The sequence below is a fragment of the Scyliorhinus canicula genome, chromosome 4 (genome assembly GCF_902713615.1).
Source record: "Scyliorhinus canicula chromosome 4, sScyCan1.1, whole genome shotgun sequence".
Taxonomy (NCBI): domain Eukaryota; kingdom Metazoa; phylum Chordata; class Chondrichthyes; order Carcharhiniformes; family Scyliorhinidae; genus Scyliorhinus; species Scyliorhinus canicula.
The window spans coordinates 137,903,670-137,920,642 of record NC_052149.1 but is presented as its reverse complement, the minus strand read 5'-3'; positions in this window follow the sequence as shown (position 1 = coordinate 137,920,642).

Genomic DNA, 16,973 nt, shown 5'->3' with positions numbered 1-16,973 from the left:
GTGCGCTGGGGGGAGGAAGGGTAGCGCCGAGGTGGGGGGGGGGGGGGGGGGGGGGAACCAGCTGGTGCCAGATACCTGCGGGAGACTGTGTCTTGGCGGCCGTCGGGGTACGATAGGTGTACTGCGGGTTTGCATGGAGTAGCTGTACCCTCTCGACCAACAGGTCCGCCTTGTGAAGCCGCACGTGCTTGCGGAAGAGAACGGGTCCTGGAGCTGCCAGCCACGTTGGGAGCGAAACCCCGGAGGTGGACTTCCTGGGGAAGGCAAGGAGGCGTTAATGGGGGGTTGCATTAGTCGCAGTGCAAAGTAGCGATCGGATGGAGTGAAGGGCGTCGGGGAGGACCTCCTGCCAGCGGGAGGCCGGGAGATTCTTGGACCGTAGGGCCAGCTGGACGGCCTTCCAGACCGTCCCGTTCTCCCGCTCCACCTGCCCGTTTCCCCGGGGGTTATAGCTGGTCGTCCTGCTTGAGGCAATGCCCTTGCTGAGCAGTTACTGGTGCAGCTCATCGCTCAGAAATGAGGATCCCTGGTCGCTGTGGATGTAGGTGGGGAAACCGAACAGAGCGAAGATGGTGTTGAGTGCTTTGATGACGGTGGCAGACGTCATAACGCATGGGACGACGAAGGGGAATCTGGAGTATTCGTCGACCACGTTAAGGAAATACGTGTTTCGGTCGGTGGAGGGGAGGGGCCCTTTGAAATCCACGCTGAGGCGTTCAAAGGTGCGGGAGGCCTTCACTAGATGCGCGCGGTCTGGCCGGTAGAAGTGCGGTTTGCACTCTGCGCAGACCTGGCAGTCTCTGGTGAAAGCCCTGACCTCCTCAATGGAGTAGGGCAGATTGTGGGCCTTTATGAAGTGAAAGAACCGGGTGACCCCTGGGTGACAGAGAGCGTCGTATAGGGTCCGGAGTCGGTCCTCTTGTGCGCTGGCACATGTACCTCGGGTAGAGCATCGGGGGGCTCGTTGAGCTTACTGGGGCGATACAAAATCTTGTAATTGTAGGTGGAGAGCTCGAACCTCCACCTCAAGGTTTTATCATTTTTGATCTTGCCCCGCTGTGTGTGTTGAACATGAAGGCAATCGACCATTGGTCAGTGAGGAGAGTGAATCTCCTGCCGGCCAGGTAATGCTTCCAACGTCGCACAGCTTCTACGATGGTTTGGGCCTCCTTCTCGACGGAGGAGTGCCAAATGTCGGAGGCATGGAGGGTGCGTGAAAAGAATGTCACGGGCCTGCCTGCCTGGTTGAGGGTGGCGGCCAGAGCGACGTCTGATGCATCGCTCTCGACTTGGAAGGGGAGCGTCTCGTCGATCGCGTGCATCGCGGCCTTGGCGATGTCGGCCTAGATTCGGTTGAAGCCCCAGTGAGCCTCGGCCATCAGTGGGAAAACGGTGGAGTGAATGAGTTGGCGGGCCTTGTCCGCATAGTTAGGGACCCACTGGGCGTAGTATGAGAAGAACCCCAGGCACCGTTTGAGGGCCTTGGAGCAGTGGGGGAGAGGGAGTTCCATGAGGGGGCGCATGCAATCGGGGTCGGGCCCTAGAACTCCATTTTGAACCACATAGCCGAGGATGGCTAATCGGCTAGTGCTGAACACGCACTTCTCCTTGTTGCACGTTAGGTTGAGGAGTTGGCGGTGTGGAGGATTTGAAAGGTTAGCGTCGTGGTCCTACTGGTCGTGGCCGCAGATGGTGACGTTATCCAGGTACGGGAAGGTGGACCGCTGTCCGTACCGGTCAACCATTCGGTCCATCTCCCATTGGAAGGACATAGTTAACTGCCCGTTGGATGCAGAAAGTGACCAGGGGTTAGGCTGCCCGCGTGTCAGCAGCGCGACCAGGCCACCGGGACACACAGGTATCCCGTGGCAGGCGACTGCCGAGGTGTCGACTAACCTCCGTCTAACATGTCCCGTTTCTCTGCCCCCACCACCCTTTTGTAGGTTAGCACGATGTATGTGAACAGAACGCCTATGTTCTGCGCAGTGGTTGGGGCCGCTGCACTGTATTTGGCGATGCAGCAGCATCCACACCCACAACCCGCAGTGGATACAGGGCCAGCTGCAGCAGCAGAGGGAAGGGCCGAGGAGTTGCCAGTCGTCGAGCAGCATGGGGAGGGGGGGGGGGAGGAGGAGGAGGAGGAGAGAGTGAGGGTGCAGCCACGGTGTCAGAGGCGACGACCAAGGCCGAGGGTGTACCGTGCCCGGATCTCTTTCCTAACAATGACGGACATCACCTGCAGGAGGAGACTCCGGCTGAGTAGGCGGACGGTGATACATATCTGACACCTCGTGGCGCACCTCGCCCCACGTGGAACGGGTGACGGTCGCTCTTAACTTCTATGCAACCGGCTCCTTCCAGTCTCCGAGCGGGGACCTCTCCGGTATCTCCCAGTCATCGGTGCACAGGTGTATCCGGGATGTGACCGACGCCCTCTATGCCATCGCCGATCGCTACATCACCTTTCCCGAGGACCGAGCAACTCAAGACTCACGAGCTCGTGGATTTGCATGACTCCTACATACTGGCGCAGTCGTTCATCCCTGCGATGTTTGAGGGACGTCCCCCCCGGCTGAGGGGCTGGTTGCTAGGCGACAGGGGTTATCCGCTGAGGTCTTGGCTGATGACGCCTATACGGAGGCCTCAGACCAATGCGGAAACCCGATACAACGAGGCCCATGCAGCAACCAGGGGTGTGGTGAAGCGCTGCCTTGGCCTCCTGAAGATGAGATTCAGGTGCCTGGACCGCTCCAGAGGGGCCCTGCAGTACCAACCCGACAGGGTCGCTCGCATTGTTGTGGTCTGCTGTGCGCTGCACAACATCGCGATGCAGAGGGGAGATGACCTGCTGCAGGAGGCGGACGGAGAAGCAAGTGGCAGTGGTGCCAGCACAGAGGAGGAGGAGGAGGAGGAGAGGGAGGAGGAGGAGGCTGGCGGAGTGGCGGGCGCAGCACGCAGACACGACCCTGGTGATGGTGATGTCCAGGAGGCGGCACGACGGACCCAGCGAGGACGGCGGGCACGCAACGCCTTGGTGGCAGCACGGTTCACGCGTCGTATGCGACGTCCCCGCTGAACACCAAACCACCACCTGCATCGCTAGTCGTGCAGAGGGTCAACACATAAATGCCACCACCACAACCCCCTCCCCCACCCCCTCTCAATGTACACTGCTCCACTTCGACATCACCCTTACCACTGGGTCCAGACGGTATGGCACAACATTGATGGCTGTGTCAGCGGGTGTGATCAGTGCCATGTGGAATGATGACAGGCCGCTCTGCGATGAGCTGTGAGCTCAGAATCGTTAGAGAGAGTCTGACCCATGGAAATAGCTGAACCACCCACCTTGGTGGCCGCTGAGATCGTCACGGACACTCCATTACGTGCCAGCGAGGGCTAGCTGTGGGAGGGGGTGGGGGGGAGGGACTGCACACCCGGCACCGAAGTTTCATCGCTCGTCAACCTCAGCGACACTCGGTCACCATCACGATTCCTGTGGCTGTGGAACAATCACACGGTATTACAAGTAAGGTGGAACAGTGCATTTAATGTGAACAAAATTTACAGGTGCCCTAACTCCTACAACTAAACTGTGCCCTTCACCCGTGCCAACTTACTCAGTGTCTCTCTTTGTTGCCTTACGGGCCCTACCACTACGTCTAAGTGATTCCCCAGATGATACAGCAGGAGTGGAGGAGGACTGCTGCGAATCGCCCCTTTCGACTTGTTTCTCCTTCGGAAAGCGTTTCCTGGGGCGAACCGGCCTTGATGGGCCAGGCTGCTCTGCGGGCATCTCGGGTGACGTTGTGCCACCCTGCTCTGCCTGCTGCCCAACCGATGCACCAGGGATGGACGGGGGGGAGGCCGAGAATTCCGGGATGTCCCGTATGGAGTTAATGGGACGGGCCCCAAAACCTCCTCCTCCCTCGGGGAGCCCGGTGGCCCCCGGGCCTCACTTTGGGACAGAGGGGCGAGCGGGGGAGGGGTGCCCCCGTCACACCACCGACACCTGGCACTGCCAGTCCTGGAGGCCTGCAACTGTAATCCACCAGGATTCGAAGGGTTGCAGAGACGGAGTCCAGGGAGTTAGACATTCCCGCCAGGGACTGTGGCGATCTCAACCTGTGAGTGCACGACACCATCCAGCACAAGTGTCAGGCGGTTGATTGCGCTCGCGCGACTGACTGCTGGGACTGTGCCATCGACTTCTGGGACTGTGCCATCGACTGCTGTGACTGTGCCATGGCGTGCTGCGACTGGGCCATGACCGGATGAGACTCGGCCAAGGCCCGCAGCGCGCCGGCAATGGCGTGTTGGCTCTGGCGCATTGCTGCCTGTGAGAGGGCAACCCTGTCCAGGGCCGAGGATGACACGTGCACATTAAGCCCAACGCCTTGCATAACCTGACCCATTGCCTCCACCGCGGATGCCACCCGTGCGGTGTCGGCCTAGGTCTCTGCCATGAGCAGCACCACTCCCTGCTCGTGAACTCGGTTCGACTCCTCTAACAGCGTCTGCAGAGTCTGCAAGACAGCCCTCATCCCGCCATTGTTTCCCTGGGTTTCTTGATGCATCGGCCGTGCGGGTGGGTTGAGAAAGTCCAGGAACTCGGAAAATGTCTGGGAGTCAGCTGCATGCTGGGCCTGGCCTGGCCTCCGCCAGTCCGGGCCCTCGGCTGCTCCGACCTCCACCTGCTGTACCTGCTCAGCTGTGATGTGTGACCCAGACTGTGACCCAGGAGCCTCATCACTAAATAGCCCATGGGTGGTCTCTGGGATGGTGGATGGTGTGGGAGATAGCTGTGCCGCAAGCTCGAGGTCGTCTTGGGTAAACGCCTCCTCTATGTCATCGGCCCGCTGAGAGGCCGCACGGCGTTCGCGGGGCCATTTCTCTCTCTTGCTCTGTCGCCGCCCTCTGGGCGTCCTGCTCCACAGATTCGGTTGGGGAGGATGGGACTCCCCGCTGATCGGGCACCCTCTCTTGTGCGGCCCCGGGTGAGGTGGGGGCAGATGCCTGTGTCTGCCTGGAGGCAGACGGCCCTGGCCGTTCGGCATCACGTCCTAGGGAAGAGAATGAAACGGGTTATTGAGATTCGCTCGGCCGGGCGCTGGACGGTCCCAGTGGGCAGGGTGTGAAGGGACAGAGGATGGTGGAGGTGTCCAAGTGGGCAGGGTGTGTGAAAGGACAGAGGATGGGGGAGGTGTCCAAGTGGGCAGGGTGTGTGAAGGGACAGAGGATGGGGGAGGTGTCCAAGTGGGCAGGGTGTGTGAAGGGACAAAGGATGGGGGAGGTGTTCCAGTGGGCAGAGTGTGAAGGGACAGAGGATGGGGAAGGGGGGGTGTTGTTTGTCATGCAGGGTTGTCTCACTTGTTGCAGCTCCGCCAACCTCGCATTGCGCGATCTCCCGGGTGGCAGATCCCCCAACAAGGTCCAGTGCCCTCGGCTCAAACGTGGTGAGGGGGTGCAGGATGGGCAAACCCCCTCCAGTCTTGTTCCGCTCACGGGTGTTGTGAGCGGTCTTGTCCTGTTGGGGGAGGGGGCATAGGTAGAGCATTACAATACGGCAGGTATCAGCAGGCCGTTCAGATACTGGCACAGTTTGGGGGTCAAGTTGTAATAAGACCATTGCATCTCTCCACGGGAGCCAGAGCGCTGGGTCTGTGACTACTTTGTGAACCACCTTCAACTCACTCTGCCCCAATCCCCCTCCACCCCCCTTGCCGGAGGGGGGGGGGGGGGAGGTGGGTGATTAAGTTAAGGGGAGGGATGGTTGTCACCCGGGGGCACCCTCTTGGCACTTACCCTGGCAGCCCTGGTGAGGTCATGCATCTTCTTCCGACATTGGTCTGCAGAGCGAGGGGTCTGCCCCACAGCACTGATGGCAGCAGCCACCTCACGCCAGGCCTGGCGCACCGCGCTGGCAAGGTGGCGATGCCCTCTACGCGTGCAGATGATGCCCCTCCTCTGCTTGATTGTTTCGAGCAGCGTCTCCACGTCAGCCTCAACGAATCGCGGGGCTGCTCTCCTGAGCTCCGACATCCTGGCCTAGTTTCTGTGCTCGCCTGCGCCCTTTTACAGCGTCGGGCGGCGTCACGTGGGCGTGTTCGTAGCGTCGCCGCATTCCGGCGTCATCGCGCACGTGATTGACGCGGCCCCGATCCTAGCCCATTTCCCGGACGTGAATACCTCGGGAAATGGCCGTGTCAGGCCGTCGCAAAAGTCGGCCGTTTTCACGGCCAACTTCGCGGTTTTCCGCGGGTGCGGAGAATCGCGCCCATGGAATTTGACAATTACAGTGAGGAGGCCCAGGCACTCTTTCTCGATTTGAGCATAGCGCTGCTCAGTGGGTATCATTATGCGCGATGCGTATGCGACTGGGGCCCATGAGGAGGATTCGTCGCGCTGGAGGAGCACTGCCCCAATGCCAGACTGGCTCGCATCAATGGAGATCTTCGTCTCCTTGGCAGTGTCGAAGAATGCCAGTACCGGGGCCTTGGTGAGTTTCACCCTGAGTTCACGCCACTCTCGCTCGTGAGCGAAAATCCACTGGAAGTCGGCGGTTTTCTTCACAAGATTGCGGAGAGCTGTGGTGTGAGATGCGAGGTTGGGGATAAACTTCCCCAGGAAGTTGACCATCCCCAGGAAGCTGAGGACCACCTTCTTGTCCTCCGGTGTCTTCATAGCATTGATCTGGCTGCACACCAAACTGCGAAATATGGTCGCCGAGGAACTTTATTTCTGCTTGACCAAAGGAGCATTTGGCTCTGATGAGGCGGATGCCATGCTCATGGATCCTCTGGAACACGCGCTTGAGTCGATCGATGTGTTCCTGCGGAGTCGTGGACCAGACAATGATGTCATCGATGTACACCCCGCACCCCCTCGATGCTCCTCCATCATTTGCTCCATTATTCGGTGGAACACCTCCGAGGCGGAGATGATACCAAAAGGAATCCGGTTGTAACAATACCGGCCAAAGGGAGTGTTAAAGGTGCAGAGCTTCCGACTGGATGCGTCAAATTGTTCTGCCAAAACCCCTTGGAGGCATCCAACTTTGTGAAAAAATTTGGCATCAGCCAGTTCGCATGTGAGCTCTTCGCGCTTAGGGACAGGGGTAGTGTTCCCTCATGATGTTAACGTTCCAATCTTTGGGGTCGATACAATGCGCAGTTCCCCTGACGGTTTTTAACACACACCATGGAGCTGACCCAGTTGATGGGTTCCGTTACCTTCAAAATGACGCCCTGGTCCTGGAGGTCCTGCAGCTGCTGCTTGAGACGGTCCTTAAGGAGCGCCGGCACCCGGCGGGGTGCATGAACCACAGGCGTGGTATTCAGTTTTGAAATAATTTTGTACGTGTATGGGCATACCCTCGAAGACGCTGTGGTATCGAGTGATGATGTCCTTCAATTGTGTCTGGAAGTCGGCGTCTGGCGAGGCTGATGCTTCAGCGGGCAACATGGAGTGAACCCGCTGTACGAGATTCAGGATCTTGCACACCTGAGCACCGAGCAGGGAAGCTTTGGTGGACCCTACAATCTCAAAGCACAGGGTGGCCTTTAAGGAACGGTGCAATACCACAAGCTGTCATGAGCCACTGGCAGCAATGGCATTGCCATTGTAGTCGAGAAGCTGGCAGGCCGGTGGGAGGATGTTCTGCCTGACGTGAATGTTGTCCAGGTCAGACTGCGAAATGAGGTTGGCTGAAGCGCCGGTGTCCAGCCTGAATCGGATGTGAGATTTGTTGACAGTAAGGGTGGCACACCACTCATCGTACGGATCAATGCTCATCACTTGGAGGGCTTGGCCTTTTTTTTGGAAAGCATCGTATGCTTGGTGATGATGCCCACCCGGAATGGGGATGTGAGATCCTCGGCGTCGGGGTCTGGAACCATGTCAAAGCCGGAATCTGTAACTGGTTGTTGCACGGTCCGGACATTTCTGCGCTGCTGCTGGGAGCGTTGGGAGGCAGATAGTTGAGCAGATCTGCACAGGGCTGCGTAGTGTCCAAGCTTGCCACACTGGAGACAGCGTCGAGATTGTTGCGGGACATTGCCGCTTTAAATGGAGGAGCCACAGTGTTGCACGTCGTGGCGCCGACGTCAGGACATTCCGTGCGCCACCGCGCATGCGCGGTGCGGTCGAACGTTGTGCGCACCTGCGCAGTTCGGTCCTCGGCCTCACTGTCCCCTCGGTCGTTGCGCGCATGCGCAGGAGCCTGGGAAAAGCGCGCAAAATGGCTGTCAGACTCAGGCCCTGGAGCTGTTTTATGGCCTGCACCCGTTCCGCATCATGGGGGCCTTGCCGCACCGTCTCTGCCGCCTTAATGTGCGAGTACCAGTTAGTAGCGTGCTCATGTAGGACATAGGTCTCGATGGCGATGGTAAGGGTGAGCTGCTTCACGTTAAGGAGCTGCTGGCGTAGGGGATCTGAGTGCTCCCCGAAAACAATCTGGTCGTGGATCATGGAGTCAGAGGTGGAGCCGTAATTACAGGATTGTGCGAGGACACGGAGATGGGTTAGGAAGGATTGATCCTTACCCTGCAAACGCTGTTGAAACATGTAGCGTTCAAAACTCTCGTTGATTTCAATGTCACAGTGGCTGTCGAAATTGAGCAGGACTGTTTTGAACTTGGACTTGTCCTCACCTTCAGCAAATGTGAGGGAGTTGAAAATGTGGATGGCGTGGTCCCCGGCCGTGGAAAGAGAGCAATCTTTCTGGCATCTGACGCGGCTTTGAGGTCGGTGGCTTTGAGATACAGCTGAAACTTCTGCTTAAAAATCTTCCAGTTGGCACCGAGGTTGCCGGTGACGCGGAGCGGCAGGAGAGGGCGGACGCTGTCCATATTACCGGATGGCTGTTCGCTAGTCAAAGGCAGACTATCTCAAGGTAGGTCTGTCAAACTCTAACACCCCACTCCTGGTACCATGATGTGTTGGGTATGCTGGGCCTGCGAGGACTGCGTTTACCATAGCAGTGAGAGAGACAGGCTTCCAACACTTGTAGAAATGCAACTCTATTTTATTGAACTATGAACTGTTAAACACACTTGAACTGCGGGTTGACACTATGCTCAGTTGACTGGAGACCTGAGGCTAACCTGACCAGACTATCCTGGTGGATGTTCGTGTTGCTGCTCACGGGCTCTGGCTGTCTCAGAGGCTGCATCCCAAGAGAATGGGAACACTAGTGCCCTCTGGCTTTATAGTGGCCGTGTCCTGTCTGGTGATTGGCTGCTGTGTTCTGTGTGTTAATTGGTCATTCAGTGTGTCAGTCAGTGTCTGTCTGTGCACCATCATATACTTGTGTGTATATTATGACAACCATGTCCTACCGCCCCCCTGGGTCCGTAACCGTCTTCGTCGCCTTAAACATCACCCTCTTATTGATCAGTATTGCCACCCCCCAGCCCTCTTCCCGTAGCAGGAATGGTAGGTCTGTCCCACCCAGCCCTTCCTTACCCACAGTCAGTCCTGCTCTCTCAGGTGTGTCTCTTGGAGGAAGGCTATGTCGGCATTCTTGTTTCTTAGGTGGGTGAAGACTCTGGATCTTTTTGCTGGGCCGTTAAGTCTTCGGACGCTCCAGGTGACTATCCTGGTGGGGGTTTTTTGTCCCCACACTCTTGTGGGATTAACCATACTTAACTGGTGGACACCCCTTCACTCCGGGGTTTCCCTTTGTTCAGGGGCCGTCCAAGATGGCCGCTGTCACTGCTCTCCCATGCAGTCAGGTCCCAGCGCTCTGGGAATTCCCTTTGTCCAGGGGTCACCCAACATGGCCGTAAACTGTGCGACCGCCACATGGGTATGCCCCTGCACTCTGCGGTTTACATTTGTCCAGAGGGAACCCAGCATGGCCGCCAATTGTGCATCCACCACGTGAGTAGCCCTTGTACTCCGGATTTCCCTTCGCCTAGAGACCGTACTAAATTGCTCGCAGTGCCTCTTTGCTCTGGGACCCTGGTTGCAGCACTTTGTAGCCTTATTGCCATCTTCGTTCCGCTTCTGTCTTTTCCTCTTTCCCTACGTCCCCCCTCCCCGTCCCCCCTTTCCCATCTTCTATCTCCCTTGCTCCCCCTGTCCCCTTCCCCGAGTTCTTCTCCCCCTTTGTCGCTCCGATCCCTGCTGCTTGTCCCTACCCCCCCCCTCAGCTTGGCGCTTTCCCGCTAGTGTGGTGACCCACCCTCCCGGGAGATACTGTCCCGTTTTTCCCTTGCCCGCTCTCTATAGTTCCTGCCCGTTCTTTTCCCGTCTAACTCTCCACTCATCCTGCTTGCCACTACCCTTCCTCTGCCGCTGCTCTCGTTTTCAGAAGAGGCACGTTTCTCCCGAGTGAAGCGTCTCTCAGGTGGTGGCTTGCTGCTTGTCGTTCAGGGTGTGTTGGGGGGGTGGGGGGAGAGGCACATCTCTCCCTCCACCCCGTGTTGGCTCATTGCTGCGCTGTCGATCCTTGCCGTGGGCGCTTTACTGCTTCCCCTGTTGTCGCTGCTCCAGTCCATACTCCGTAACAAACTTGTCTGCTTCGGCAGGTACTGTGAGAAAATATTCTATGCTCTGGTATGTGACCCAGAGCATGGCTGGGTACAGCATACCAAAGCGTAGGCCGTTCTTGTACAGCGCGGCCTTCACCCTGTTAGATCCTGCCCGTCGCTTGGCCAGGTCAGCCCTAATGTCCTGGTATATTCTGATTCTGTGTTCTTCCCAGCTGCAGTTCTTGGACTGCCTGGCCAGCGCAGGATTCTTTCTTCAGCCTGGTACCATGTAGTTTGGCTATAACTGCCCTCGGTTGTCTGCGGCTTTGGGTTTCGGTCGCAGGGTCGGTGAGCCCTGTCTATTTCTGGTGGGTTGGGGAAAGTCTCCCTTCCCACCGGTTGCCCAGCCTAGTTTGTGGGATCCCTTCCCTCCGGTAGGCCCACGATTTTCAGGTTTTGCCTTCTTGAGTGGTTCTCCTGATCCTAGATTTTTCCCCTCGTGGCCAGCCTCGCCACCTCTTTCTCCAGTGCCACGATCCGATCACTCTGGTCAGTTACGACTTTCTACAAGTCTTGGGCTTCTAGTCTCTTTTACGCTCTGTTCAGGGTCACCGTGTCTTTCACTGCGGCCTGAATGTCTGTTTTTATCTCCTGCCCGTGTTCCCTCAGTGCCTCCGAGAGAGACACTTTCCAGCTCCCTCTACTTGCGGGAGGGCTTTGTGGGTGGCTGCTCTGCCCTTCTCGCTCTGGCGAAACTTGCGGCTCCACCGCCTCGTGCTCTGTTTGGCTCATCCAATGTCTCAGTTCCAGGCCCCTTCCGCTCCTGGTCTCTGTTAGGCCCCTGGACTGGCTTTTTCCAGGCATTTTTCTCTTTCCTTCGTTCTTTCCCCCATCTTACGAAGGTTTGGGGAATGAACTATCGAGTTTTCTGGCGAGTTTTCGCTAAAGAAAGTAACAATTTTACAGGTCCACAGGAGAAGAGCCACCTGACGTGAGACTGCTCAGCACGTCATCATCACCAGAAGTCCGAGCTTGCCGATATTTAAAGAATTGCAACAGTATATCGGCTTGTCCATTCCAATGTTGAAGCTGTCCCTAAACAAATGGACCATCAAAGGGCATTTGTGGATGTGTTCCTCTGTGAAATTTTCCGCTGGCTTGCTTTTATTGATTAATTCCTTTAAAAATTTATTTTTGGAGGAATCAAGGGAGATTGTGGGGAAATATTAAAACCAAGTTTTGAAAATGTTGTAGCTGTAGGAAAGTATACTGTGGGAACACATCAGCTTTTCAGAATCTAGACTACAAATATGACAATGTAACAAAATAAACACAGCCGTAAGTTAGATACCAGTGTGAGTGCTGCTATGGTGCACCTTTCAGAAGTCACAATTCAAAACTTGTACTCCAATTGAGGGCAGAGAGGGGGGCAGGGTACCAAAATGTGCAGGTATAAAGTTCTGGGCACACGCGTTTCCAGTCCTCTTCTTTGTTCTCTTTCTTTTGCCCTGCTGGGCTTTTGTTTCTTTTTTTTGTATTTTGAAAGTGTACTAACCAAGTTTTGCAATAAACTTAATCTCGATCTACCACCGGACTGTGTCTCTTATTAGAAAATAAAATATCCTATAGGCATGTTGGCCTTTGTGGCAAGAGGATTGGAGTACAGGAATAAAAAAAATACATGGATTTGCTGAGATCACACCTGGAATACTGAGACTGAGAGATTCCAGCATATTCCCTCCTAAAATTGCGAAGAATGCGAAGAGTTCTCATGGAACAGATAGGATTCTGAAGGAGATTAATAGGGGGAACACTGAGAGTTGTTTGGGAATCTAGAACACCGGGCCTTAGGATAAGGAACCAATCATTTAGGACTAAAATGAGGAGAAATTACTTCAAAGAGTTGGGAATATTTGGAATTCTCTACACTTTGGTCTCCCAGACAACCAGGGGATATGGGCAGTGGGCAAAAAGTGGAACTGAAACTCATATTAGCTATTACTGTCCTGAATGGAAGACCTAACTCAGCGGGTCACATAGTTTACTCCTGCCCCTATTACTTGTGTTCCTGTGACTCCAAAATCGTTTCCCACTGTCTTCAAAACACAATCGGGAATATCGCGGAATACCCTCTTTTTACTTGGCTGGATGAGTGCAAATTCAACAATTCTAGAGGAGCTCAACATTATCCAGGACAAGTCTTACAATTCTAGGTTAAAGTCCAACAGGTTTGTTTCAAACACTAGCTTTCGGAGTACTGCTCCTTCCTCAGGTGCTCCTTCACTTTAACCTGGTGTTGTAAGACTTCTTACTGTGCTCAGCCCAGTCCAACGCCGGCATCTCCACATCATAGTTATCCAGGACAATGCAGCCCACTTGATTGGTATCCCATTCGCCACTTTAAGCATCCACTCCCTCCAGCAGCGATGCACTGTGGCAGCTGTGTGTACCATCTACAAGACACACAGCGCCAACACACCAAGGCTTCTTTGATGGCCCCTCAAAAACCTGTGACCATCTAGAAGGACAAGGGAGCATATATCATACATAGCATCCTGATATGAAAATATATAACTGTTCTTTCATTATTTTTGGGTCAAAATGCTGGAACTCCCAGCTAACAGCACACAGCTGCACCTAATTTTTTTGGTATAAATTTAGAGTACCCAATTCTTTTTATCCAATTAAGGGGCAATTTAGCATGGCTAATCCACCTACCCTGCACATCTTTGGGTTGTGGGGCTGAGACAAAGCAGGCTTGGGGAGAATGTGCAAACTCCGCACGGACAGTGACCCAGGGCCAGGATCGAACCTGGGTCCTCAGCGTCGCGAGGCAGCAGTGCTAACCACTGCACCACTGTGCCGCGCCCTGTTGGTGCACCTAAACAAGGCGGATGGGAGTGGTTGAAGAAGGTGGCGCACGATCACATTCATGGATAACTGTAGATGGACAATAAATGCCAGCAATGCTCATATCCCATGAACAAATGCAAATCTCTCAAACCACTGTTTGAGAGACAAAAGTGCAATCAACCAAACCAAGCTGAACATTATAAAGGATACTCGCTTTTGTGGCTCTGGTGTAAAGGGTTTCCTCCAGATTTAATGATTATTCAATACTTATATGTACAAAGATTAGTGTTGTGTGTGCGGCCTGGTTTGTGGCAATTGCAGTCTGCACACAGGCCAGGGGTTCACCAGAATTCTGCAAAATGACCAGCAGGCGGCAGCAGACACAATGTTGAAGCATCTTCACGGAACCGTGAATTAAACTGAAAGATTGACATCACAGCGCTGGCACATTATAGAACATAGAACAGTACAGCACAGAACAGGCCCTTCGGCCCTCAATGTTGTGCCGAGCCTTGTTCGAAACCAAGATCAAGCTATTCCACTCCCTGTCATTCTGGTGTGCTCCATGTGCCTATCCAATAACCGCTTGAAAGTTCCTAAAGTGTCCGACACCACTATCACAGCAGGCAGTTAATTCCACACCGTGACCACTCTCTGAGTAAAACACCTGCCTCGGACATCCCTCCTATATCTCCGGACCTGAACCTTATAGTTATGCCCCCTTGTAACAGCTACAACCACCCGAGGAAATAGTCTCTGAATGTCCACTCTATCTATCCCCCTCATCACCTTATAAACTTCTATTAAGTTGCCTCTCATCCTCCTCCGTTCCAAAGAGAAAAGCCCTAGCTCCCTCAACCTTTCCTCATAAGACCTATCCTCCAAACCAGACAGCATCCTGGTAAATCTCCTTTGCACCCTTTCCAATGCTTCCACATCCTTCCTATCGTGAGGTGACCAGGACCGCACTCCAAATGTGGTCTCACCAGGGTCATGTACAGTTGCAGCATAACCCCATGGCTCTTAAACTCAAGCCCCTTTGCGTCATTTATAGTCAGATCCCACACTTGCACAAGTGAAGCAGGCAAAAGAATCCGCATCCCAGGTTAAAATGGCACAATAATAAAATAGTCTGTTTTTTCCACTACTCTACCCTTGAGTTAGAAATATAGAACTTAGGAGCAGGAGTTGGCCATTAGCCCCTTCGAGTCTGCACCGCCATTCAACATGATCCTCTATCTCAATGTATTACTCTAGCACTCTCCCCCGTACCCCTGGACACCTTTGGAGTCTAGAAGTATATATATTTCCTTCTTAAATATATTCTGTGAATTGGCCTCCTGTGTGTGGGTAGAGAATTCCACAGTTCACCACCCTTTGAGTGAAGAAATTTCTCCTCATCTCACTTCTAAACGGCCTAGCCCAAATCCTGAGTCTGTGGCCCCTTGTGCTTGACCTCCCCAGCCAGAGGAAACAACATCTCTGCATCTAGTCCGTACAGCCCTGTCAGAATTTTATAAATTTCAATGAGATGCCCTCTCAATCTTCTAAATTCCAGTGATAACAGGCCCAGTCGACCCAATCCCTCCTCATACAACAATCCCGTCATGCTAGGAATCAGCCTGGTGAACCTTCATTGCACTCCATTGGCACGTATATCCTTCCTCAGATAAGGAGACTACAACTGCACACAATAGTCCAGGTGTGGTCTCACCTGGGTCCTTTACAGTTGCAGTAAATCATTCTTGCTGCTGTACTCAATTAATTTTGCAATGAAGGCCAACATACCGTTTGCCTTCCGAACAGCTTGCAGGCTTGCTTTCAGTGACTGGTATACAAGGATACCCTTTGTACATTAATATTTAAACTTCGCCACTCTGTTTTTCCAATGAAAAATTGAATCGGTAACACTACTTTCATATATTAAACCATGAGTTCCAATCATGGAGAATAATTTTTGTTTGGAAAATTAAAGTTGCCCTTTGGATTCATTCCGACATTCACATTTTAGCTGCTACGGGTCTGCGTCTTCACTTCATTGGATTGATCACACCCGTCAAGCATCAATTCAATATTCAGTAATGTTTCAATCAGGTTGTTAAAGTTCAAATCTTTTTTTGTCAGAATTGAGTTTGATGTACTCTACAGCTGCCTTTTGTTTTGCTGAATGCCGCTGAGATATATGGTTGCCCAGCTAAAGAAAGACTTGCATTTGTACCTTTCATGACCTCAGGATTTCTCAAAGTGTTTTACAGCCAATGAAGTACTTTTGTTCTAAAGTCGGAAAAGGAGCAATTTGTGCAAAGCTGGGTCCCACAAATAACAATACAATAATAACTAGATTGGATTGGATTGGATTAGATTGGATTTGTTTATTGTCACGTGTACCGAGGTGCAGTGAAAAGTATTTTTCTGCGAGCAGCTCAACAGATCATTCAGTACATGGAAGAAAGGGGAATAAAAGAAAATACATAATAGGGCAACACAAGGTATACAATGTAACTATATAAGCACAGGCATTGGATGAAGCACACAGAGTGTGGTGTCAATGACGTCAGTCCATAAGAGGGTAACTTAGGAGTCTGGTAACAGCGGGGAAGAAGCTGTTTTTGAGTCTATTTGTGCGTGTTCTTAGGCTTCTGTATCTCCTGCCCGATGGAAGAAGTTGGAAGAGTGAGTAAGCCGGATGGGAGGGGTCTTTGATTATGCTGCCCATTTTCCCCAGGCAGTGGGAGGTGTAGATGGAGTCAATGGATGGGAGGCAAGTTTGTCTGATGGACTGGGTGGTGTTCACGACTCTCTGAAGTTTCTTGCGGTGGTGGGCCGAGCAGTTGCCATACCAGGCTGTGATAGGATGCTTTCAATGGTGCATCTGTAAAAGCTGGTAAGGGTTAATGCGGACATGCCAAATTTCCTTAGTTTCCTGAGGAAGTATAGGCGCTGTTGTGCTTTCTTGGTGATAGCGTCGATGTGAGTGGACCAGGATAGATTTTTGGAGACGTGCACCCCTAGGAATTTGAAACTGCTAACCATCTCCACCTCGGCCCCGTTGATGCTGACAGGGGTGTGTACAGTACTTTGCTTCCTCATGTCATTGACCAGCTCTTTAGTTTTGCTGGCATTGAGGGAGAGATTGTTGTCGCTGCACGATTCCACTAGGTTCTCAATCTCCCTCCTGTATTCTGACTGGTCGTTATTTGAGATCCGGCCCACTATGGTCGTATCGTCAGCAAACTTGTATATGGAGTTGGAACCAAATTTTGCCACGCAGTCGTGTGTGTACAGGGAGTAGAGTAGGGGGCTACGTACGCAGCCTTGCGGGCCACGGTATTGAGGACTATTGTGGAGGAGATGTTGTTCATTCTTACTGATTGTGGTCTGTTGGCCAGAAAATCGAGGATCCAGTTGCAGAGTGGGGAACCAAGTCCTAGGTTTTGGAGCTTCGATATGAGCTTGGCTGGGATTATGGTGTTGAAAGTGGAGGTTTTGTCAATAAATAGGAGTCTGATGTAGGAGTCCTTGCTGTCAAGATGCTCTAGGGATGAGTGTAGGGCCAGGGAAATGTGGACCGGTTGCGACGATATGCGAATTGCAGTGGATCAAGGCGTTCTGGGAGTATGGAGGTGATGCGCTTCATGATCAACC